The sequence below is a fragment of the Rhipicephalus sanguineus genome, chromosome 2 (genome assembly GCF_013339695.2).
Source record: "Rhipicephalus sanguineus isolate Rsan-2018 chromosome 2, BIME_Rsan_1.4, whole genome shotgun sequence".
NCBI lineage: Eukaryota > Metazoa > Arthropoda > Arachnida > Ixodida > Ixodidae > Rhipicephalus > Rhipicephalus sanguineus.
The window spans coordinates 229,379,919-229,407,407 of record NC_051177.1 but is presented as its reverse complement, the minus strand read 5'-3'; positions in this window follow the sequence as shown (position 1 = coordinate 229,407,407).

Genomic DNA, 27,489 nt, shown 5'->3' with positions numbered 1-27,489 from the left:
GGTGGTGTGCGGCGTGACCACCCATACTGCGCATGCGCAAGCCCTCTCCACACACCTCTTGTCCCCATCCCTCTCCGCTTCCAATTTCCCCTTACCCCTCTCCCCTTTCACTCCCCCCTCCCCTTCTCCACTCTCCTCTCCCCTTTGCCTCTCTCCCCTCCCCTCTCCACTCCCCCTTTGAAGCGCGGGCTCTACATGCCGAAACGCTGCTTCGCATCGCCTCATGGTCCCCTTTAGCGGGAGATGGCGTGATTTTTTATATATATAATACAGTGCTACCACACAAAGAAAAGGAAAAAAAGGAAAGAGAAAGTTTTTTCAACATGCGAATTGAACTTAATCAAGTCACAAGCTCGACTAATTATAGCACTGTCGTGCGCTTCCTGGCAAGTACAGATATTATTTTGTGCAATCACAGATTGCACAAAATAATATTTGATAGCATACAAGTGTACTGTTTTCAACATAAATATGTAGTAAAATACAATATTACTGGTGGAAAATATCACTTCTCTTGATTATTCGGCATTCGATTCGTATTCGAAGCTATATATTCGTATTCGATTCATATTCGAAATTTTTGCTATTCGCACACCCCTAGTCCCAGGTCTTCAGGCCTCTCTTGTTCTCGAACCAGGTCCTGGCGCTATCTTCAAGGGCGAAGTACACGTGGCGAAGTTTCTCGTCACAGTCCTAGTTGTTGAATTGGGCAACTCGGTCGTATTTTTCGAACCAGCTTTCCGGGTCTCCATATGGTGATCCGCGGAAAGACGATGACTCGTTGGGGTGACACAGCAGCCGTCATGGTTCCTGTCGTCTTTGTCGCTGTGGTCTTATTCTTGTCGGGTAGTGGTCTGTACGCTGGTGGGAGACCCTGCTGCCTGCGGCTGGCTCGCTGGTCAGCGTTGGCGTCGATGTCCCCTTGACGATGGGGGCTTGGCTCACGGCTGGAGGGAGGCGTTCGGTACATGGGCCGTCAAGCACCTCCACGAGATGTCATGTGGTCGTGATGTCGACGAACACAGCAGTCGGCGTGTCCAAGATTAAACTCTATTTAGCCGAACTTGTGGCATGGAAAACGAAAGTCAAACTACAGCAATAGACACTGTACACTGATAACGGCGAGCGGAGTGTCGGCCGTCGATAAAACTGATCATGGTTGGGACGCGCCGTCTTTTATACGTCACGCATCGAAGTTTCCAGCCTTATCACTGGTGGTCGCGCAAACTCTGAAATAATCTTGACCATTCGCGTCCTGTGCGCAATGTTGGCAAAATGATCTACTTCAACCGCGAAGCTTCTCGAACACTGCGGCGCCGTCAGCGTCAAGCGTGGCTAACCATACTTGAGGTAGAGTGTACTAGAACAGGGGAGTGCTCGGAACGGCCGCAGAACCAATGTACAGAAATTGAAGCCCAAACAGGGTCAATCCGCCTGTGGCGCTGTGATCGGTAGTCTGCAATATGGTCGTCATTTAAGAGTTGCGTGCGGTTCGCCAAAGTGGTGCAGGGGTAGAATGCCCGCTTCCCACTCAAAAGTCCCGGGTTCGAATCGCAGCTGTGGACGGTCGGTTTTTATTTTTAGTGTCGCCTCTTATAGTTGTATTGGTTTTCCTTTGTTTCTTAAAACTAGCTTCTGTTGCTACGTATTGCTACAAAAAGTAACGTAAAATGTGAAATCTCATTTCGAGTCTCGTATTCGCGAAAATCTCGGAGGCCATACTTTACGTTTTTGTTCAATCCCGGGCGGTGGCGCTGCAAATACCTGCGCTTCACTGTCAAATGTGTTCTATTTTACTTCACATTTTGCGTTACTTTTTGAAGGAACACGTAACAACTGAAGGTAGTTTTAAGAAACAAAGGAAAACCAACACAGCTATAAAGAGTGACTTTAAGAATAAAAACCTACCATCTACAGCTGCGATTCGAACCCGGACCTTTTGAGTGGGAAGCGGGCATTCTACCCCTACACCACTTCGGCGGAGCTGCGCGCAACTCTTAAACGACGACACATTGCAGATTACCGATCGCAGCGCTGCAAGCGGATTGACCCTGTTTGGGCTTCACTTTTGGAAGCTCGTTCCGGGCACTCCCCTGTTCTAGTACACTCTACTTGAGGGTCAATCCCGAATACATGAAAATAAAACAAGAAGCGGGCGTGCCAATATGGCTAGGCTTGGATATTCTTTTCTTCTCAGGTTTCGCTCGGTTCCCCACACTACGCAGTTTTTCATGGTTCTGAAGGGAAAATGTCACGTCACTAGCAGTTACATGATGTGAGTTTAGTCACGTGAGAAAGTACAACTTTATTAGAGTCCAGTGCGGAAGCTGGGGTTGGCATGCGCCACCCGGTTGTTCCGATACTTCTGGCAGAAACATGTCACGTAAATAGTTATGTGATGTGACGAGATATTAGTCGCGTGACTAGTTATGTGATGTTACGTGATTTTAGTCATGTGACTAGTTGTTACGTGTCGTTACGTGATTGTAGTCAAATAAGTAGATGTGTGATGTCACGTGATTTTAGTCACGCGACAATTCCACGCCTGGTACATAAAATGCAGTCACAGGAAACAACAACACATCATCGATATCACATACTTTACGATCACGAGAAATTCACTTTCTTTGCTCGAAAGAGCAGGCGAAGGTGCATTAATGCACTTTTTATCACGTTTCTTGGCTTGTACAATTTTTTTCTGGAATTCCTTGTATGCTTCATTTGCTCTATTCTTTTTTCTTTCCTGGTGAGAAGCGCAATATATTGTCGGAAGCTCGAAAATATATCCAGTTGTAGGTTCAGCGCAGTGTGTGTCTTCCAACGTCGTCCTCGTTCCTTACGCTGTGAATATTGAAAGGGTTTGCAGCGCAAGCACGGTAGTGCTGAAGGAAAGGTATAAAAGCGAGGAACGGAAAGCAAAGATGGACGACACGAGCGCTTACTACCAACTGGTTTTATTGCTCACGACACACACGTACATATATACACAGAGGTAAAAACTTTTATCAAGCAGACGTCAGTAACGTGACACAATTCGGTGGCATGTCCGATAAAACTAAGGTAGATTGATAACTATTAAAAGATTGAAAAAGAATTCGCGCTTTTGGATAAGGGTTAATCTTTTAATAGTTATCAATCTACCTTAGTTTTATCGGACATGCCACCGAATTGTGTCACGTTACTGACGTCTGCTTGATAAAAGTTTTTACCTCTGTGTATATATGTACGTGTGTGTCGTGAGCAATAAAACCAGTTGGTAGTAAGCGCTCGTGTCGTCCATCTTTGCTTTCCGTTCCTCGCTTTTATACCTTTCCTTCAGCACTACCGTGCTTGCGCTGCAAACCCTTTCAATATGCATATTAACCAACTAGCCCAAATAGCCGTTCTTCTTACGCTGTGAAGCATCGAATTATGAGCTACAGCACATTTTTAAACAGAAAGCAGCTGCTTTCACTTTGTATTCCGTTCCTGCTCTTTAGAAGGTGGAAACATTTGCGTCTCCGCCCAGCCTCCCCGCCCCGGCCTCCCCCTGCCCAGCCTTAGCACAAGGGGTCGGTCAAGACCGCCTGACCTCGCGCTTTCTCTCTTTTTCGACATTCGTCAGTTAGTGCGCTTCGATACTATATCACTATATCATGAACGAAGGAAGGAAGATGACTTTTAGGGGCTCGTTTTTCTTTCTTAGACACAATATTATTGAGAAACAAACAATAATGCCAAGGAAAGTATAGGAGATGTTATTTGTAATAATTTTGATATAATTGTGAAGAAAGTAATGTGGACGAAAAGATAACTTGCCGCCCTGTCAGTCCCTGCCGGCGGCAAGTTATCTTTTCGTCTAGTTCACATTTATATCCAAATTATTACAACTGACATCTCCTATACTTTTCTTGGCATTATTGTCTGTTAGTTCTCACTATTATTGTGTCTGACAAAGAAAAACGAGCCCTTAAAAGCCATCTTCTTTCCTTCATTCTTAGCAAGGGTCTCGTTCTTACAGACTTGATGCCTTCAGGTAGTATGCGAGGGATTATTTGTCAGCTGCCACTTCGCAAAAAGATCACGTGCTACGTGGCGCCAACAGGCAGAAAAAGAGTGTTCCACACTCGCCGTCATGGCTGCGATCGGCGCTGACTAGCACTCCTAGGTTTAAATGCACATATATAGCCCATAAAGTGGATGAGAGGATGACCGCCGCCGTAGCTCAGTGGTAGAGCATCGGACGCGTTATTCGAAGGTTCGGTCCCTGCCAGCGGCAAGTTATCTTTTCGTGCACTTTACTTTCTTCACATTTATATCCAAATTATTAAAAATAACATCTATACTTTCCTTGGCATTATTGTCGGTTTGTTCTCATAATATTATATCATGAACGAAGAAGACAACGCGGTGCAGTGGAGGGCTCGAAAGGCCGCAGCAGAGCGGGCTCGCCGCCAAGACTGCGGTGAGAGCTCGCGAGGCCGCAGAGAGACGGCAGCGTCGTGCGGACCCCGAGATACAAGCCCGCGAAGCCGAAGCAGCGCGGAAGCGGCGGCAAGAGAACCTCGAAGAGGTACGGGCGCGGGATGCAGCGGCCAAGCGCTGAAAGCGGTCGCTACCTGAAGTTGGTTGCGCCGACGAGCGCTTCAAGCGCGATTTCCTCGACCACACATTCGGCCACAGCTGCAAGGTCTGCGACCGCTTATGGTTCGACAACAACCTGACCACAATCGCTACTATAACAACGTGTCACGTCTTTATATGACAGTAGAGAAATTGTACGGATCATTCACGGTTTACCCGATTATCTCCGAGCAAGCTCCTCTAAGATCATTCACGTCGTGGATATGGTGGAGAGTTTTATTGCGATAGCAATTATATGGACAGTCTCGGCTGGATTTTGCCGTCGCCGTCGTCATGCGCCGTATATGTATAAGTATGTATATATCTGTATATAAAAGCCCCAAAGAAAAATAATTCAGAAAAATGCTTCCGAAGCGCGGAATCGAACCAGGGATCCTCTTCCTCCGCAGCGAGTGGCGCTAGCCACTACGCCACGAAATGCAGATCCTCCACGTATGTAACGGCGAGCGTTATATACACACCCTTTACCGCTGGATGGGCTCAGAGACGGCTGCGCTTATAAGCGTTTCTTCATTACCAGCGAGATGGCGTTAGGAGCGCGACAGGCGCATTTAAACGTCGTCGGCGAGCTCGCTCGCTTCTTCTTATACTTGCGCAGAGAGAACCTTGCCCTTCCGCTGTCTGCTCGCGCGGTTTTCTTGTGCTGAGGGGAAGCGGGATGTTTCACGCTTTCACCGTTATGTCCGCGCTCATGTTACGGAGCGTACGAAAGCCACTCGAGCTCAAGGGACGCCGCTAAACGAACAAACAGAAGATGAGCGCGAACTATCAAATGTCACAGCTCGACACTTGAAGCACGCTAGTTTCCTTCGCTGCTTCGGCCGCCTTTGCAACAGGAGCGCTGTTCAAACTGAGTATCCATTGGCGAGCCTCGCTTCATATAGCATTAGTTTCTTGCTATCGCATTCATTGCTTCGGCCTTGCGGCGAAACTATGACTTTTTTTTTATGAATGAGAACATACTCACCGTTCAGGGGCACTGGATGATCAGCGCTTCTAGCGGCCACTGCTGGAAGCTCTCACATTGTCAATGTGACAGGGTCATTTTTCGGCGATAAAAAATCGCAAAGGCGCAGCTTCCAAAACATCTTAGAAAGGCACGTTCTAGAAGCTGTACCGCACTTCACAAATGCAGTATTGTTAACTTCGGGACTTCACATTCTTACGAGAACGGAAATATGGGCGAGTTTGTAACAATTCATCATAAAGCAGGTAGCGCAAAAAATACGAGGACACAAGACATCAACATAAGCACCAGACGAGCGCTAACTTCAAGCTAAGATTTATTCTCAGAATCCATGCCTATTTATCAACCAGGAAAGATGAGAACACCACATCGTCATCCAAGAGCGTACATCTTATCCCACAAGAATAGTATGACAGCATCTTGATCCCCTCTTACAACAGAAATGATGCACGAAAAACTTACAGCAGCCAAGATAAGCTGAAACCTGAATGCGAACGATTCCAGTACGCGCGCTGAGACTAGATACTTTTATCACGCGGAAAGCCTAGGTGCCGAGTTAGCTGTAAAAAACGCTGACGCACAGGGGTGTAGATTAAGGTAGTAACAGCGCGAACACACACCCACAAGAGAGACGACACGGACACACAAGCGCTGACTGACAACTGGTTTTAATGGCTGAATGACAAAGCTTATGTACGGCAGAGGGAAGCATCACAGGCGTTTAGGCTCAGCGAACGCTGGCTGACACATTCGAGATCGTTCTTTTGAATCAACAAAGCTTTCACGATCTCTCTGGACACCTTATTACGGTTCTGGTACACCAGTGTTGTGTCAGTTAAAAGCGGCTGATAGCCGCACTCCCGACAATGCATCGCGAGGTGCGAGTATGGTGAACCTTTGAGAGAGCTGAAATGCGCTCGTCTGGTGTTTATGCTGCTTTCTTTTGTCCCCGTATCTTTTGCGCTACCTGCTATATGATGAACTTCACATTCTGTTCCAGCGACTAAAGTTTAAACAATGGGAACCTGTGGAAGCTAGCGAAATCACGCCTTATTATTAGGGAAAAAAATGAGCCGTCTGAAAAAACTAGATGGAAAGCAGAAACTTCGTCGGAGATGTAAGTAGTACAAAGACGAAGCTTTCATTTTGGCCCACGGTTTTGCGATGAAAAAAACACATTCTAAATTGAAGTTTTCTACAATAAAGTCGCGTGTTTGGCCGTAAAATCTTTATAATACCTATCGTAGCATGTTCAGCCGCGTGCGGCGTGGCTGAATGGGTTGATCGTCCATGCTGGTTGTTCGCACGTAGTCGCTGGGGCGCAGATTTGTATCCGAATGCGGTTTCTTCTGGTTCTTTTTTTGTCTCTCTCAGAATTGCTGATGTTTGCCGCGGTGGTAGAGCGGTTACGGTGCTTGGCTGCTGACCCGAAGGGCACAGGTTTGATGGCGGCTCCAGCAATTTTGAACGAGGCGAAAATGCTAGACGCTCGTGTACTTGGATTTAGATGCACGTTAACGAACCCCAAGTGGTCGAAATTCCTGCAGCCCTCCTTTCAGACAGGCCTCATAAACATGTTATGGTTTTGGCACGTAGAACTCCAGCAATTATAATCACCACTGCAACGCTGCTAATGATTTAATTGCTTGTTTTCTCGCTGGAGCATTGCACCCAAAATCTTTGCTGCAGTTTCGGTTTCGCTTCTGGAAACGGAGGAAGTAAATTTCTCACGTTTTATTATTTATTACCACGCAACCCATTACTTAAGGAACAAAGAAAAGGAACCACCGGGCACGATTTTAGTTGACCTCAACCATAAGAAGGCAACACACAATGAAACCAAGGCAAGCATGAGGGCAGCCATTGATAATGCAATGGAGCGTTTAGTACTCTAGTATTATAGGGACATATGCACAAACGTAACCAGCAATAGTAGCACCAACTGAAAGCTTGTATTATCGAATCGTCGGCTTTTTGTCTACGGGAGCAGCGTTCTCTGCTTCTGCAAGCAGTGCCACTCTCGTGCATTACATTTGCTTCCCCTCCGAAAAAGAGCAATCCTGGCTAATTACCGGCAGCTGCAATGTGACAGTGAGGCTTAGGAGATCCATATGCACAATCTTATACCTCGACATTGTTTGATTACAATAAAGGAACGCTCCTTTACTTGAACATAACTTGCCACCGCCTCAAGGGAGCGCCTTTGAAACGCGTTCGTGCTGCCTTGGCACCGCCTAAAGGCAGCGCGTTCGAAACGAGTTGAAGGCGGTAGCAAGTAAAGTTAGTCAAGGAGCGTTTCTGAATACGGGGGTAAGTCTCAAGCGACTTGGCGGCGTAGATCAAGTACGAGGCTTGCTAGACCACACCGTACGGGCCGCGATACTTCAACAGAAGTTTCGTAGATCGACCGGGGCCACTTGAAAGTGTCCAGAGCCCAGGTCTGTAGCTAAGGCGAATGCCCCAGGAGCCCGCCTTCCGTGCCAAAAGAATTTGCAGTGGCTTAGCTCGGCTATGCCAGGATATACGTAACGTTAGCAAAGGTTCAGCTGATTATTCTTAGCTTTGCAAATTGTCTAGGGCTTCTTCTGTGCATTATTCGTACGCTGAACCGCTCACTGCCAGGAAACTACTTCGGGATCCGATGAGATAAGCTTCTCGGCTCTTCTGCGCTGTTGAACTGCATTTGTGCTCTCCTTCTGCATGGCGTTACCCACTGTTACGAGCGGCGACGTTGGCCGACGCGGACTCAGGGGGTAGCGTGGAGCTGAGGGGCGGCAGTCGTACCGCAGGCCCAGGGATGTCCAGAACAGCAGGAAGCCGAGGCAGAGAGACCGGCGTTGAGGAAAACTTAACAGACGTTTATTTACATCATAGAGGACAGGATCGTCAGAACGACATCTAGTCCGATCGATCCATCCCGCGTCTCTGCTGCTCCTTAAATACGCTTCCTTCCCAATACAGGGAAACTCCTTAATGGGAAATGTCCAGTCACAAACGTGCATGCCTTTTGAAGCTGCATAACTAGCAAACGTCCAATCACAAACATGCATGCCTTTGGAGGGTCCGTCTCTTCGACACATAGGTCACCGCCCCCAGAATAACAATGCCAGGGACCACTGCACTCTCACTCTCCACGTCCGACCAATTCGGCAGAAAGGGGGGGCAATGTCACTTTGGGGAACTGAAAATCCCTTACGAACAAAGGCACCAAAAACAAGCTCGTTGCAAATACGCGTTCCACGCAGGAGACCCGCACGTAGCTGCCACCTTCCAGCCGAAGCGCCCAGTTCGGGGAGAAGACCGCAGGTGTAGGTGTCAAATCCGTTCTCCGAAATGAGGGGGGGTGGTCCAAGAAGCGGGAAGACTCGCTTGGGGACAGCTGGCTCAGGACCCTCGCATCTGCTTTGTAACACCACCTGCAAACGCCAGTCAGAGGTGCTATCAAGCGGCTCCAGCATAGTGTCACACGACGACTGCACAACGAAGGCGAGTAGCTGCGCGCGCGCTGGCGCCAATACGTCTGCCAAGGCTACGACGTCACTTCTGGAAAGCGCAGACCGGCGGCGGCGAGTCGCGCGCGGCGGTGGTGGAGTCTGGGCGCGTGCCGGCCCCAGCAGCGCCAGTTTGTCTGCCGCGCCTACGACGACACTCCTGAACCCGCAGACAAGCAGCGGCGAGGCGCGCGTGGCGGCATCGGAGAGCGAGTGAGATGCCAGCTCCGGTGACCCAGAATGTGTGACATCACTGATCCTCGCGCATGCGCAGCAGGGCTCGTGTAGGATTCATGCGATATTGGCTTCGGCTTGGTAAGTGTAGCTAACGCTACAAAATTTGACGGAGGGGGTGTTTTACCGACAAGAGTAATGAGAATAGGTGTTTTTCTAAAGCTCTCCACGAGACTGTTTGGCGTAGCGCACACCCACAAGGACAAAGAAGGACACACACACACACAGCGCTAACTTTCAACTAATGGTTTTAATGTCACTTTGAAGAAGGTGGGTGCAGATGTGATCAGTGATGACGTGCACGCGGTCAATGCTGTACTATTGCATGTTTTCTTGGTTTTATTGATCGCCTGTTTGCTGTATAAAAAGGACACGTGTGATCAAAAATAAAACCATTAGTTGAAAGTTAGCGCTGTGTGTGTGTGTGTGTCCTTCTTTGTCCTTGTGGGTGTGCGCTACGCCAAACAGTCTCATGGATCATAACCAACTAGCCCAACAAAGCGCCTTGAGCAAAGCTCTCCACCCCCCCCCCCCCTTCGCTGACTGGCGCACGCCGGCGGCGACGGCGGCGGGGTCCGGTGTGCGCGGAAGTCACGGCGAAACGGTAGGCAAGCAGACGCCGAAACGCATCAAAGCGCGGCCTCGCGCCGTTGACATAGCAACGACGGAAACATCATCCACTGGCTGCTTCGCTGCTGGCTTGCGTTTTCTTTCTTGAATTCTCGGCACTCGCCACTTTCTTATCAAGAATGCTGTCTCACGCTGATAACGTGCATGTCATTCGTGACCTGGAAGTGCCGGGCGCGCGGCTATAATGCCATCGAGAGGCATGCAAGATGTCACGACTATTTTGGTGAGGCAAATCGACACCCTTTCAACACGCCCTTTAGTGCACTACAGTGAAATCTCGGTTATACGAATCTCACGAGACCACCAAAATATTCGTGTCATCCGAAATTCGCTATCACCAGAAAGCATGGAAAATTAGCATGCGACAAAAGAAAGCTGGCGTACATTTTCATTTACTGTTTTTCAGGGCCGTAGCAACGCCAGGAAGAACCCTGAATGATTGTCATTTAAATTTTTAGATGTCGACAATCATACCAGCACTCGTAAATATACGGCCTGTACGCGCGTATTTAATTAATGAACCAGAGGTGCGTTGTAACCCGCGACAGCAGTAGCCCCTTCCAAATTTTAATATGCTTTTTTGCATGCCACCAGAGTACTACAGCTAAAGTAACAAAAGAAGTCCTTTGACGCGATCAAGGCCACAAAAACCACGATCCTGTGTTATGATTTTGTTATCGCGGAGGTCTTGGGGATGTTTTTTGGGAGATTTACGGCCGTGCCCACACAAGTGCGACCTCAACGGTGGCGCATGTTGACTTTGTGAGGCCTGACTCATACGCCAAGACCGTCCTCGGCTTCTTTCGGTCCTCGTCTACCTTTCATAGAATGTCTGATGCACGAGGCAGGCGCGTGTAAATACATTACAACGACAGCAGCCCGCGTCGACGCGTTAGAAAGAAAAGCATGGCGCGAATGTCCTCTGTAATCGAAACGCGAAGGCACACGGAGGCACATAAGAGCCCCAAGGCGTCTCTGAAGGCTTATTGTAACCATAAGAAAAGTATTTTTGTGACACTGTGATTCTGAGGATTTAGCGGTGCGGCGCGCATGCACACGCTTGCGTTCCCGCGCTCGCATGTGTTTGGCACGTCTTCCGCGACAGCGCGGACAGCACCTCTTCGTAGCTCGGCGGTAGCGTACGTTCGTATCAAACATCGCTGGGTGAAAATCGGTTCGCAACAAGCGTACTCCATTACAATGCAGGCCAATGGGCCTTGGCCGGGACCCACGAAAAATTCGTATCACCCCAAATTCGTATGACCTGTGTTCGTATCACCGAGGTTTCGCTGTATTGCGCTCAGTGTGAGCTCTATCACGCGAGCGCGTGGCCGAGTGGTCTGCAAGGCTGTACAGCGGCGCCGATTATGGCACATTTTCGAGTTATCGGGAGAGGTAGGCTGTCCCTTCACTCGCTTTCACCCTCGCCCTCGTTTTGCCCTGATGTGATATCAGCTTCGGAAATGATAACTTCGAGGGTGAAAGCAAGCCAGTGGGGACGATGCGCGCTCGCACGAGCAGCCAAACTCTTTCCCGATAACTCGAAAGTAGGCTGTGATCTGCGCCTTGCAGAGCACTCGGCCACGCACTCGCGTGATGTAGCTCATACTGAGCGCAATAGTACGCTGCTTTCCTGATCAACATAGGTAATTTCACCAGGAATATTTGCCGATGATACACTGCCTTTGTTGCCGCAACGCCACTTCACGCCTCTGAAAGAGTAATCACTAAGAGGGAAGTTAAGACATGAACACACGCATGTTGTCTTTACTGCTTACTTTTGCGGAGCAGGTACCCATGTCAGCAGCAATGTACAACATAGTTCAGCCCTTGACTTCTTCGCTCGTTATTTCATTGCGCAAAAACAGCCATACTCTTGTGGCTTGTATCGTAATTGAACGTGAACCGACTAGCCCAGCAACGTGTACTTCTAGCAAGAAAGAAGACTTCAAAACTAGCAAGCCCTTTTTGCATTGCAGTTCTACGCGAAGAGATCAAGCTCACCTCGCTTGTTCGCCTCACGTTTATGGCTAACGTGTCGCTGATGCACTATGCACGATATATATATATATATATATATATATATATATATATATATATATATATATATATATATATATATATATATATATATATATATATATAATCGTTACCAAGTGTCCCTACACGAGGAAACCGAGAGAAGCCGTAGAAGAATAGAACGACGACGCTGCTCCTGCGATTACCACGGTTTTTTGTGCCCATCTGTGCTCATTAAAGGAGCACTGACATCAAATTTACGCATGTCAAGATTTTTGCATCCAAGAGTAGTTATCTACCCCCTAGTAGCGATTCGCGACTGAAAATGCAACTGAGGGAAGAATAACTGTATGTTTTATGGATTTATATCACCGGTATCTAGCACGATTCAAAACGGCCGGCAAGCCCGCCATTTCTTAGCGCTGGCAGCGCTCCCTCGCGGTCAATTCCAGACCGCGCCCCAGTTTACCACTTGTCCACAGAAAGGAGTGACGTCAGGATCAGCTGCTCAGCTAACATTTCGTCTGCCAGGCGCGCACGTTCAGTCATGCCTTGTCACCAGCATCGCCGTCGTCGCCGTCAAAAGTATCGACTAGTGTTGAAGACGGCATTCTGGAACTTAGAATCACCGGGATACGCGACGCCGCGAATCATTTTCGCTTCGACCCTTTGCAAAACAGCGATTCAAAAATGAACGCTGTTCCTAGCAGCAACGAGGAGGTGCCCGGGGACGCACCTTGGGCCATACTCGCTGGTGTGTCTCAATTAGCTATATCAGATACTTTTAGCGTGCACAGCATTCCGGTGTACGCAAAGGGGTCTGTGGAGTATCGGCATAGCGAATGCACACCAGCGGAGAAATAGAATGCAATAGGTTTCTACAATAACAGTTCTGTGCTTGCCAGGTGCTTCTTTGCGCCGCCAGATGGCCCCACCTATCCGGCCTCTCACGGTTACGGCTGCAGTAACCCGGTATTACGCTAGCGCAAGGAAGTCCACGGACGAACTTAAGACTACATACGTGTTACTTGTTAGCGATGATATTTATCTATACGCTACTCCACTTTGATAGCTTGTGGTCGTGTTGGCGTGCACCGTACGTGTAATGAAACGCCACGCACTTTCCGCTTTTTCCGCGCCTCGATGAGCAGGTCCGCACTACGCAGCGGTTCCCCGACGTGCTGGCACGTAGTCGCTCCGATTGATCGCGCTCGCGCTGTGGAGCACACGGCAGTAAAAATTAATCGATGCGACACGATGAATCGCAAGCACGGATCGGGACAGCAAGGACAGCCACTGGCTGGGAGTGAGAGCCTCGGCTGGCGTAGGCGCCACAATAAATACACTCAGATCGGCGACGTCACTGTTACTAGCGTATCGTCACTCAGGATGGTATTTGCGGAATGTATCACACCTGTTACGTAGCACTGGTGTCGATGTCGCAGCGTGATCAATCTTCCGTTGAGCTTTTGTACGCTGTTTGCCCTCGAAATAAAATTACTTCCACGCGACGGACGCCATTCAAGATTGGCCAAGGAGACCTATGCATACCGAGCAATCGAATGAAGGGCACATCTCGACTTTGAAATTTGATGTCAGTGCTCCTTTAAAGACCCCGTTTGAACATTTCCTGTGCGCGTGACGATATATATATATATATATATATATATATATATATATATATATATATATATATATATATATATAGGTACAAGAGGTACGGGGATCCACACTCCGCACCACTGCGAAATTGTAAGGACGTTTACTAGCGGGCACTCGGCGACGATGCACGACAGCGACAGTCAAGGCGAGGCCGACTCTCAGCACGTGGGGCGTGCTCTCAGAGAAGAGGACGACCCACTATTAGGCGCACGAGAGGACGACGCACTGCCGAGCTTGAACGCTTCGCGATAATATATATATATATATATATATATATATATATATATATATATATATATATATATATATATATATATATATATATATATAAACAATAAAGTGCTACCAAAGGACCCGGAAGTAAAAGTTCAAAAAAATCAAGCACGTAGGAAAAATTGTTCAGTAAAGGACTGACGTTTCGGCCGCGGGACCGGCCTTCGTCGGAGTGATGCGAACATGCGACGGTACCGCAATATAAAATGCGCAGTAACGTATCATAGCGCTGTTAATGGCTGACAAGCGGTTGTTAAAAGCACGTGGGGTAACAGTGCGCGTGATAAGACAAGAAAAAACGAGAATACACGCGTGCGCACTTGCGCAAGACAAAACGAATAAAAGTGTAAAAAATGATTAACAATGAGTAAAAAATGATGAAGCCCATAACGCGTGTGTCACCGGCACAAACATCAATAGCACGTCATAGGTACCACTGCGAGCAAGTTATCGATAAACATAAACGCGTGTGTAACATCTTGTCATGATCCGACAAAGTTCAAACAGGGAACTAATCTCTCTGCGTGAAAGCATAGCGGCAATAATAGCGGGGGTAGTCAAGAGTGTTTAGGAAACTAAATGGGTAAAAATGAAAGTTTGCCAGCGCTTTCATTCATACCACAAGTGACGGCCTTAAACTTATGGATTAAATACGATTCTCGAAGCTCTCTTTCGTGGTGGGAACGGAAACCAGATTGAAGGATTGTAGCTGTAATATTATCAAATGAGTGGCCCGGAATGTGCACGTGTTTTGATAGCGGAAGGTTAGGAATGGTGGCAGCATGACACTTGTGGTTGTTGAACCGATATCTGAAGGGCGTTTCGGTTGGTCCAATGTACTGTAATTTGCAGACGGAACATTCGAGCAAATAGATGCAATTGTAAGTGTCACACGTAAAATTTCCTTTAATTTTGTAGAAGAAATCAGAAGCAGTGCTTTTAGCAATGTGTGACGTCGTCATATGCGCGCAAACCTTGCATCGTGGTTTTTTGCAAGGTCGGCAACCGACATTATTGGGAACCCTTGTTTTAGATGAAGTTAGGATGTCATGCAGATTGCGAGACCGTCTGAAGACTACCCGAGGTGGCAATGGAAAGATTACTTTAAGATGAGCACTCTGCGCTAGTATGTTGAAATGTTTTTTGAGAATTGAGGAAACGTTTGGCACCGATGCTGAGTGTGTTAGAACTAGATTACTTTGTGCCTGAACGGATGGTTGCTCTTTAGCGCTGAACAAATCCTTGCGATTCAGCGCATCGGCTCTTCTGACGGCATCCTCAACAATGCGGGGTGGGTATTGCTGTTGGATCAAAGATTCGCGGAGTTGTACGCAGTTTGCATAAAAGTCTGACTGCTCAGAGCACATTCTCTTAAAGCGGAGCGCCTGACTGTACGGTATACTGGTTTTCCAATGTTTTACATGTGAACTTACATGTGAACTTTTACATGTGAACGCTTGGATGGGCATGCACAACGCTGCCTCCAGAACTCAGCCCTGCTGCTCCCGTCGCGGACGCGACGCTGGCCTGCACCACCTTGCTCCTCGAAAACTCCACCGAACAATGCCCAACCCTTCTTCTGTGGTCATGCAGTGCTGTTAATACAGCACTGCATGAGCGCTGTATTAACAGCAGAATTCTAGGGCGCAGCTCGTAGGCGCCCGTTCCTGCGTCTAGCGGCGTCGCCGTCGGCGTAACCGATAGAGTAAACAAGGACGAACGAGAGCGAGCGCAGCGAACCGCTGTCTTAGCGTCTCGTGCTTGCTCGCGCTTCTTGTTACAGCGTAACTCTTGGGCACAGGCACGAGAAAGTGAGTTGGCTTGCGAGGCTTCGAAGAAGAAGAAGACGTGCGTTGGTCGAAGGGACACTTGGTGTGTAGAGCGCTCTGGCGGTCTCTTAGATTTTGCATCTCGTTTTCCGGGCAGAAGTGCGCCCTTGATAAACAAATTTTAGAACGCAGCTTTTAGGGGCCCATTCCCGAGTTAAGCGGCGTCGGTGTCATCGTCACTGGCAGAGCGAACGAGGAGTGCAGCAGACGATGAGAGACTGCAATAGTGAAGAGAGCGCGAGGAGGAAGGACGACAGGGGCGAGATGACAGGTTCTGCGACGACCATCCGTGGTACCACAACAGTGCGCGTCGTCGTGTGCTCGTCGATGACGTCATAACTAAGGTATGCGGTGAGTGCGTTCACCGATATCATATATGGAAATAAAGCGCTGCATGAACGGTGGCCTGTCTGCGGATGCTGTTCTGGAACACGCCCAGGCGCCGCTTTCCACGGTCTCCCGGTTAGCTTGGCCGTCGCGCCTCGGCTTATCAGAAAATCAAAACACCTAAGAAGCGGCGCCCAGAATATGCATCAGGCAGTATCGTAAATATTGGTGAAATTTCTTTTCTTCAAGAAGGACTGAATTTCGCCCTCGATGATGATCGAGGGCTCGCAAGAGATTGAGCCTTGATAGCTCGGTGGTTTATTACAGCAAAGGCTGTCATAACAACAGCCGAGTTTGGTGGCGTAGTTGTCCGCGCCGCCGCCGTCGTTGTCAGTAACCGCTATATCTCATAATGAGAAAGAAAACGTGGTTGATTGCTGTGTCAAAGGAGTCTGTATGACACGCAAGTGAAACGTGTCTTTCCAACAGTAGTTAAATGTTAATGGTACATTGATAAATGAGAGATTGCACAATATCTGCTGGTGTTTGGCAGCTATACCAACGTTTGATGCGCACGTACTTACGTTGATCTTAGTGGCACATCTCCGTTCCGACGACTAGCGTCGATGATCACGATGAAAGCTTTATGGCATCTGAAGTAGTTACCATAAAGCGATATTTAGCGCAAAGTAACACAAGGACTGCTGACCCGAAGGTCGCGGGTTCGATCCCGGCCGCGGCGGTCGCATTTCGATGGAGGCGAAATGGTAAAGGCCCGTGTACTTAGATTTAGGTGCACGTTAAAGAACACCAGATGGTCGAAATTTCCGGAGCCCTCCACTACGGCGTCTCTCATAATCATATAGTGGTTTTGGGACGTAAAACCCCAGATATTATTATTATTAAGTAACACAAGGACGAGAAGGGAGGAAACACGTTGATTGGCCAGGTTACGCACGCGGTTACCGAAGAAGCTTCCAGTAACTCGAAACTCAATTCATTCGCCTACGTCTTTGGTCTCTTCAGCTGACGTTAGGAATCTGTTAACCTTGGATTCCAAGTTCGCCATCGAGCCAAGCACTCTCCCCCCAAGCTTCTGTCATTTGTACGTCGTGTGTCCCGCCTGGCTCTGCAAGCCGAGAATAAGAGGTGTATTTCTAAAGGCGTCGACGTCCTGTCTAGTGGCAAGCAAGCGCCGTCAAACTTACCTTAAGCGTGTACTCGCCTTGTTTAAAATGGCATACGGTTCACTGGCAAGAAGCGAGGCTTAAGCATCACGAACGATATATATTGTCAACCGTTTCGGTCGATTCTAGCTGCAAGTGCTGGTGAGCACGGGCTTTCTCGTGGAAGGAGGCGCTTCTTCTGCCTCCGTCCGAGACGGTTCTGCGCTTGATTTAAACACACTGAGTCACTCGTTCAGCTGGAGCAAATAAAGTTTTTGTATCTCCCTGGTGGTAACAACCCCTTGCTGTTGTTGAATCTTGCAAGATCGTGCGTGGCCCTCAGAACCTATGTCCACTTGCAAGTTTTCACACAGTTGTCGAGGTAATTTCTCAGCTTGGACTATGAAGATGTCATCATCATCATGATTTACTGACCCTTAAAGGCCCTTTTTAGGGTATTACATAAGGGGGGGGGGGACAAAAACATCAATAACAGCATGGTCATTATTACATAAGGGGGGACAAAAGCATCAGTCCCCCCGTATTACATAAGTGAGGGGGGGACAAAAGCATCAAAGAAAAAATATTTGCAAAATACAGAATACATGATTTCAATTACAAAAGCGAAGCAAGGACAGTGCAATAGGTAGAGCAAGTGGCATAGTTGCCGTTACAAAAAGAATAGTACATGAAATAACACTGTAATGGTGGCAGACTACTGGTTGAGAAATTGTGAAAGTATGTGCCTAAATTTATTGGAGTCTTGTTCATTAACTATTCGTTCGGGCAGCGAGTTCCATAGCTCAATAGCAGTTCGTAGGAAGGATTTGTTGAATGCTTTAGTGGTGCCATGTAAGCGTTGAACACTGAGGTTAATAAACAGACGGTGTGAGGTGCGGTTGGGCGGAAGAAAAATGGTGTCTCTCAGGTGAGGGAAATTATAATACAGTTTGTGGAAAAGGGAAAGTTGTGAAATCATACGGCGAAGAGATAGACTAGGTATGCTAGGGGACGATTTGATGGAAGTGATACTAGTGTGCCAGTCGTAGTTTGAAGCAATAAAACGGACCGCGCGATTGTGTACTGCTTCAAGTGAGTCAATAAGAAAAGTGTGGTGAGGGTTCCAAATCGCTGAGGCATACTATAGCTTTGTCCGAATGAACGTTTCGTAAGCGAGTTTGCGAACAGGGATCGGGGACAGAAAGAGGGATCGCTTGAGGAGGCCAAGCGATTTGGAGCGGTCTTTTATAAGGTTTGTTATGTGCGCAGTCCATGTCAGTTGATCGGCGATTGTAACTCCGAGGTAACGCTAACCGTCGACTTGGGTGAGCGCCGAAGATTTCAGAGAGTACAGGAAATTCAAGGTTGTGTGCTTGCGAGTAACACGCATGTACTTGCATTTGGAACTGTTGAGGGACATAGGCCGAACACAACACCAATTTACAATTTTGTTTAAGTCTTCCTGGAGGATAAGCTGGCTATTGGGGGAGGGTATGAGCCGTTGGAGGATGCAGTCATCAGGGAATAACCGAATGGATGAAGAAATGTTGGTAGGGATGTCATTTTTAAAGATCAGGAATAGGACAGTTCCGAGCACTGAGCCTTGTGGTACACCTGACAAGACAGAGCAACTTGATGACTGAATGTTATGGATGACAGTGTGTTGTGAGCGGTTCGTGAGTAAGCATTCAATCCACGATAGTACATGGGTATCAAGGTTGAGGCAAGAAAGTTTTGAACTTAGACGACGATAGGCGACCCGATCGAACGCCTTTGAGAACTCAAGATAGATAACATCAGTTTGAAAACTTGAATCAAGGTTAAGGTGAAGGTCTGTGGTAAAATAAGAGTTGTGTTTCACATGAGTAGCCCTCTCTGAATCCACGCTGCTTGGAAAAGAAAAAAGAGTGCTTGTCTAGATGAGATGCGATGCTGGAATACAGAATATGCTCTAGGAGTTTACAAGGTATGCAAGTTGAAGAAATTGGGCGGTAATTACATGGATTGGAACGGCCGCCAGATTTATGTATGGGCACAACATGGCTGTGTTCCAGTCATTCGGAAAATCAGCCCTGTTTTATGTCTCCTGTTTTAACTTCGTTGGTGGGTTTTTTACGCAAAAAGTGCGCTGATCGAAGTTGCAGCAGGCATCCTTTCGTCCACCGGTTCCAAAAGTTCTCACTTAGGCGATTCCTGTATGCATGCCGTCATACCACTTCTGTGCGCGCCAGGTCCATTGGCATGTCGTTGCTGCCCTGTGGTAGCGTCGTTAGTCTCCGTCCAATGATGAGATCTGCTGGGTTTAATGCACGAGGTTCCGTGTTATCGGACGCAATGTATATGACAGGCCTCGAGTTCACGACCGCATCTACTTCCGCAAGCACAGCGGTCAGCTGTTGAAAGTTAAGTCGAGCTTTGCCGAGAACCTTTCTCAGTGGAAGCTTTATCCCACCACTGAGCGCTGGGAAGAATGAACTTCCAGGTGATCCTCTTCTGACCCAAGTATGCCGACACATCCTCTTGGGAAAACATCTGGAAGAGCTTCTCTAAGTCTTTTGACGTCTTCCTAAACATTCTTGCATTATCTGAATAAATTACGCGAGGGAGACCCTTCCGTGCTACGAAGCGTTGTAAACACATAAGGAAGGCTTCCGATGTCATGCTGGAAACCAGTTCCAGGTGCACTACACGTGATGTAGCACATACGAAAAGCGCTATGTAACATTTTCTTTCACCGGCTGTAGTCACAAGAAAGAGTGGTCTTGCGAAGTCAACTTCAGGGACTTCGAATGGGTTCGTCGATGATAAACAACGACGTCCTATAGGAGCAGCCGGAGCATTGCCTGGGCTAATTCTGAAGCGTCTGCACGTATAGCAGCCATGTATGACTTTCTTGACCAATGTTCGTGCGCGGCAGATCCAATACTGCTTTCGCAACTGTGACAAAGTGTCTCTCACGCTCCCGTGTAGTGTTTCGCAGTGCGCTCGCATTGTCAGTAACGTAGAAAAGTGATGATTATGCGGGAGGATGACTGGGTGTTTTACCTCCTCAGATGCTTCAAGGTGTAACAGGCGCCCACCGACCCGAAGGATGTTGTCGGCATCCAAGAACGGGTTGATGTCTTTGATGCGAGAGGTTTACTTTGCAGATGTGCCTTTCGAAATCGAAGTTATCTCTTCTCTGAAGGCTTTTTGCTGTACATGCCTGATCCAATATTTTCTGCTTCATCGATCTCTTCCGCTACTACAAATCCAGTATATTCTGCGTTTTTCTGGTAGCAGCGTTTAATGAATCTGAATATCCAGGCTGTGACCCTGAGTAGCTTTTGAATTCTCCTGTAGCTGTTAATGTTCAGGAGCGATGTCGTCGCCTCGCTGGATATAGCAACGTGAACGGCAATCATTTCAGAGGTGATCCAGTCGTCGGTGCTGATAGGTTCTCAAGGTTGTAGAGGCCATCAGTCTTCAGATTCGCACAGCCAGTCTGGTCCATGTCGCCACGTGCTACTGGACAATAATTTATCGATCGAAACACCACGTGTTAGCAGGTCGGCCGAATTCACCTGTCCCGGACAATATCTCCACATAGAGGGATCTGTTTTTGCCCTGGACTCTCTCACTCTGTTCGACACTGATTGCTTTCATTTCTTTATGTCGCTTTTTATCCACGACAGCGTGATTGCAGAATCCGACGACATTGTGCAGTGGATCTCCAAGTCTCTGAGCGCGCTTGATACATAATTAAGTAGTCTTGCTCCAATCAAGGCTCCGAGCTCTAGCCGTGGCAGCTCATCGTCTTGATGGGGGCTACACGTGCTTTTGCGATCAGCAACTAGGGCCTCACTGAGCAGCTCGTTACGACGTAGAGTGCTGCACCATATGCGGAAGGGCTTGCGTCGCAAGAAACATGCACCTGTAGCTCTCGGGGCGATTTGGACAATTTGGATCCGCTGCCAATATATGCGGTACGGAAACATTCTGCAAGAATGGTAGTTGACGCACCCAGTCACGCCACTCATCATGAAGATCCCAAGGTAGCTGCTCATCTCACGCTATTTCACGTGTCCATAACTTCTGGAAGAAGATCCTTGCAGCAATGATGAATGGCGCAACAAATCACGTTGGGTCTTATATTTTTGAAGCAGCTTTGAAGAACGAACCGCTTGGTATCACATTTTTCTTCCATAAGTTCTAGAAGGCCCCCCAAAGAAAACGTGAAGGTATCCGTGGGTGCACTCCATGTATTTCCAAGTACTTTCACACTCGCGTTTCACACTCGCCTTGCCTGCTTACTTTTTTTCATGTTCCAATACGTCAATCAGGCTATCTGAGTTGGTCGTCTCTTCAGAAACCATAACACAATAAAGAACACGGGACAAGAAAGAGACCAGGACAAGCGCACAATATAAACTGAGGTTTTCTTGCAGAAACAGAGCATATATAGGCACCCTTTGAAGCTGCAATAAAGAAAAGATAAGAAGGTAATGCACACGTGTCTATGCCAAGAATTCATGGTCTTTCACAGGTAAAAGGACCGACGAAGTGCTGACACATCTGTTACCCGCCTTAGCTATCTCTGACGCCTCTACGATTTCTCTATTCGTTTTGTCACAGTGCCGATACGGAACAACTGTCTGATTGAACAGGGGAACGTACTGTGGCTTCGTGTCACACTTCTTACAATGGGCGGCAAGGTGTTAGTCTATGGCGGTGTTGCCGATTTTTTTGTTATGCTCAAGCAGGCGAACGTTGAGGCATCTGCCAGTCTGGCGTACGTGTCCATTACCTTCTTTTTTTCTTTATTGCAGCTTCAAAGGTTGCTTATATAAGCTCTGTTTCTGCAATAAAAGCTTAGTTGATAGTCTGTGCGTGTCCTGGTCTCTTTCTTGTCCCGTTTTCTTTATTGCGCTATGGTTTCTGAAGAACGATGAGCAACCAACACGCCCAAACGTTTTCCCTTCTAAAGTGTATTTCTAGTACATTGGGCCTTTCTTCTGTTGCTCCTTTAGGTCCGTGTTCTTTGGTCTCCCACGCTGCCTGTGCTGATATTCAGGCTGGTGCCCTTTCCTTCTGCCTTCGCTCCAAGATACTCTCCCCGGCGATTCTGGCTATGCTTGGGGGCTTCCCTCCATCGTATGGCCAAGGAGGAAGGGTGTGCAAGATCTTCCGTGCTGAGTGGCGAAGGCACGTCCCGTATCACTGAGACTGCTTGCACGCTCTTGTGTGACGCAACGCTCTTGTGAGACGCGCAAAGCAGAAATGGCGGGAGTTTCGGGGGGACAAATGGCATGAGGGTCTGCTGTCCTGCGTCGAGGAGGCAATAGACGAGTATGGTGCCGTCCAATGTTCAAATGCTTGTGGCATGGGTGAGGCGGCATTTTTAGAACTTTATCTTTTACATGAAGTCAACCTTTGTTGCTTTTGACAATGACATTTACCTGCAGAAGCAGGGTGTTTGCGCCGGGTCGTGCATCGCACCGATTTTAAGTGTTTCAGAATGGGGCATAGCGCTAACACACACGGACGAGGAAGAGACAACAGGACAGGCGCTGTCCTGTAGCGCCTGTCCTGTTGTCTCTTCCTCGTCCGTGTGTGTTAGGGCTATGCCCCATTCTGAAGCATATAACCAACTAGCCCAAAAATCCACGTTGACAGATTTTAAGTGATTTGTTCCTCGCTCGATGTGATCAGGCTCTCTCTGCGCGGCTGGGTGATTTTGGCATTTTAAAGATATTTAGGTACGTAGACGACTTTTTAGTTTTTTAGGTAGACCAGTTTTTGAAACTGCGGTGAGCTCTAGTGTACGAAGTTTGGACTGTGCCAACCCTGTCGTCACGCGGATTCTTGCATATACTAACCAGTGTTTTAGGCCGCTCAGATTTACCACCGAATTTCCCGAACAGCTCAGCATCAGGTCCTTAGATTTGAGGCTGCATTTTAAAGATGAGCACGTTTGTTGGGTCTATGAACCGAGAGCAAACAAGCCGCCCTTAAATGACTCATCTGCGTACTCAAAGCTTATAAAAAGAAACATCGTGCTTTCTTTTTTGTCAAACGCTCTCTGCAAGTCGTCCTTTCACTTGGTGGATGAAAGCCTCTAAAAACAAGTGGCACGTTTGGAGGCAACAGGCTATCCGAGGCATGTCATTGTCTCAGTCGCTGAGGGCCTGCATTGAAAACGGAAGACTGTTTCACGTCTGAGTGAAGAGCAGAGCGCGGAACTCAAGAGAACCGCAAAAGAAAATCGAGCCAAAGAAAAGGTGGCTATAATACCGCACGTTCAGAAATTGTCTCACAGTTTAAAGAAGGTCGGGCAGCGTTCTGGTGTAAAGGTTGCGATTTCAGCACCAAACAAGCTTTTGAATTTGTGTAAGTTGAGCTGTCCGACAAGGAAGCGGAAACTTGTTGGCTCCATCAGGACCAAAACGCTTACGTCTTTTGCACAAGAGGCCTTGCGTACAAACTTCCTCTTTCATGTGGAAGGCATTACGTAGGGCAGACTGCCAGATGCCTCGACGTTCGCCTGCTTGAGCATAACAACAAAATCGGGAACACCGCCATTGACGGATACCTTGCCGCCCATTTTAAGAAGTGTGTCTCGAAGCCACAGTGCGTTCCTCTGTTGAATCAGGCAGTTGTTCTGTATCGGCACTGTGACAAAACGACTAGAGAAATCTTAGAGGCGTCAGAGATAGCTAGGGCAGGTAACAGATGTGTCAGCACTCCGTCTGTCCTTTTATCTGTGAAAGAGCATGAATTCTTGGCGTAGGCACGTGTCCATTACCTTCTTTCTTTTCTTTATTGCAGCTTCCAAGGGTGCTTATATATGCTCTGTTTCTGCAGTAAAGCCTCAGTTGATAGTGTGCGCTTGTCCTGGTCTCTTTCTTGTCCCGTGTTCTTTATTGCGCTATGGTTTCTGAAGAACGATGAACAACCAACACGCCCAAACGTTCTCCCTTCTAACATCCATTTCCGTAGTGTCATTCCTGCTTGGTGCATAATCTCCTTGGCTTCTCGGCAGATTTGAAGTGCTTCTTCATCTGACTCTGCTCCAGCCGCTAGATCATCCACGTAGAATGATTGACTGAGTAGTTTCGCGTCCCTGGTTTTGCTTGAATGCACTCTTTAGATCGTGGAGTATAAATGACATCAGTAGGCTACAAGCTGCTCCGAAAGGCACTCACGTCATTCTCCACTCCTGAATCTCCTCTTCTGAGTATTCGAGTGCTTCTTTTTCCTGAAACCAGCGGAACCTGAAGGCATCTCTGTCTGAGGTTTGAAGGAATGCTTTCTCAATGTCGGCTAGCAGAGCTATGCGGTGCGTTCGTAAGCGTAATATTACCTTCACGAGATCTTGGTACAGGTTTTCACCCTTTCCTAGGCATTCATTCAATGAAAGGCACCCTTTTGCGTGAGAAAAAGCGTCGAAAACGATTCTGACCTTCGTGGTTAGTGCGTGCTATTGGATCATTTCCCTATGCGGCATATAATAGACCTTTGTCGAATCCAGGGGTGGACCGTCAACTACTTCGCATGTCCCACTCGTAGATACTCCCGGATGGTGGTGTCATACGTTTCCAAAAGTCCTTGCTTGTTCGACAGTCGGGATAGAAGTTTCCAAAGTCTTGTAATAGCGACTTGCTTGTTGTCAGAAAGCTCCACATCTTCCTTCCAGGGCAACGTCACTTCGCATCTTCCATTCCTAAGACAGACGGTTTCTTCAAATTGTTTCAATATTGGACTGAGCTTTCTCTAACTGTCAACGGCGTCTTATATTCCTTCGCTTTCAAGTTCCCAGAATGAGTTCCCGCTCTCCTGTACACTCGTTTTCAATACGCAGAGCATAATCCGTGACTCTGTAACACCGTCCACATTTGGTCGGAACCGATGAGCACGCTTATGTCTTCTTGCTAGTGATGCATAACTATCGGTAAATTGACTATCGATAGCATCGATAGTTTTTTTTTAAAACTACCGATAGTGTAAACACACTATCGGTAGCGCTACTATCGATAGTGCAATAAGTAGTACTGCCACGCGTGTTTATTGCATTGTTTTGATGTATTCGGGTTCCAAACACAAATACTCAAACACAGAGACACAAAGACTGTTAGCAATGTTTGGAGCAGACCACAACGTAATGTTTGAGAAGCTTTACGATTGTTTTCAGATCATTCTGTTAAGATTATGCGCCGGACGTGAATAGTCAAGTTTATTCGAGAGCTTACGCGAGAACCAGCGACAACGCTGGAATGGTTCGATGACTGGTGTATAAAAGACGACGCGTTCCACCGATGATGAGACTACTCGATGGCCGACAACTGTTCTGGCCGCTATAGTGCGCGGCGTGTATCGCTTGTATTTTGAGTTTTGATTTTCTGGACACAAGTTCGCCTACATAAAGTGCTCCGTATTTCCCAGTCTTGCTGCAGCATTGTTGACCGTCACAACCACGTGAAATACTATCGATAGTGGTGTGAATAATGATGCTGTTGCTGGCCGGCCTTATTGCCAAAATATTTGTGATAGCCTACTATCAGCTTCGCTTAATTTATGAGCAAGTTTTGGCGAAAGAAATATGTCCGCATTGACAATGGCGTAATATTTCCATCAATAAATTCATGTCCAAAAGCAACCAGTTAATCCTTACAATTAACAAACCTAGATCTTGATATATTTTTTATTTTGAAATCATAAAATGCAATGCAAGTTTGAAGCCGCGCAGTTCCTTTCCGCTACAGCTGAGCAGTTTGACTTTATGATCATGTGCCAGCAAAGCACTCAGGTGAAGAACACAAGGACGTCAACTTTCTTGCCCTTCAGGCTGCTCCTCGGGGAATTAAGTTTATTCTGCAATGAGTTCGTGCTGTTGATTTTATACTATCGATAGTACCATCGCATGTTTTACTATCGATAGCGTTATCGATAGTATTTTTTACCATCGATAGTTCTGCATCACTACTTCTTACCCGACAACGGATCCGTATAGTAGTTGATCAGCGATGTCTTTTCCATACCTGTGAATTTCAGCGGCGAATGGTGAGCTTGTGGTAGTAGCCTCGATATCTTGGCATATGTGCGAAATTTCTATGGCTTGTAAGCCAACTTCCACGTGTGAGAACTGGCTCTGCAAGCGGAGCTGCAAAACACGCCGCTTCTGCGCTGCTCGACTTGACTAGCTTGCAACTGTGTTGAGCGCAATGACGGTGGATCCCATGCATCGCAACTACAGCTTCTTTGATAGCCTCTCTGTGACCAACGTGCGCTGACTGCCTCCGTCTATGACATCTCTGACGTACCGACATGTAACATTTGTTACGGCCCAAGCCCAAAATGTCTCCAGGAGGACGCTCGTCGATGAATTCTTGAGGGTATGTCGATTAGTCCCCAGGGATGCACACACAGTCGTGTTTGTGCTTAGGTTTCTTGGCGGTAATCTGGCATTTGTCCTGCCGGTTACGCGTGTCTTCTTGCTTAATTTCTGCGGATCACACACGCTCACCGTATGACGTTCTTGTCAGGTAGAGCACGTAATCTTGCGCTACAATCACCCGCCCTGTAAGCTTTAGTCGTGCATCAAAAACACCTCGAGTCTCCTGATAAAATGTGCTTCTTTTGCGGTAGCGGGAGATCCAACGAGCAGTCTTCCGTGGAATGTTGGCTCGATTTACAAAACACACAGTTGTCGGGTACTTTCACGGCGTTGTTATGGAGGATTGAAGACGTGGACTTCGAGCCACGAAGCTGGCGCGATTTATTTTGCGCGTTCTCCGTATGGCTGTCTCTTCCTCGAGAATTCGCGAGCTCGCTTTTCTCTAAGCTCTCCAATTCGATGGAGAAGAAATTTATTAGGCGGTGTAGCGCCGTGATAGAGGCTGCATTACTGTTGTCGATCGTCGCGCGATGAGCGCGAAACCGGTGGTACTGTACCAAGAGATCGTGTGGTAGAGCCCGTAGCAATATGTCGCACAGCACAGCAGAAAAAGACGCCTTGCTAACCCCAAGTTTCTCCAGTACTCGGATGTTGATGACGACCTGGTCGTGCAGCTTGCGAAGAGCTGCCGGGTCGCTTGAACGGACTGAAGGCAGCGTAGGAAGCCTGGAGAAGTACTCCTGTTTGAGTTTCGTTTTGTCACCGAAGCGTCTCTTGAGTATGTCGATGGCATCCGTGTAGCAAGCTTCCGTGCTTGGCAGGCCCACAATAGCTGAAGCTGCATCGCCTCTTAAGAAGAACCTCAGGTAGTTGAACTTGTCCGTCGCAGTGAGGC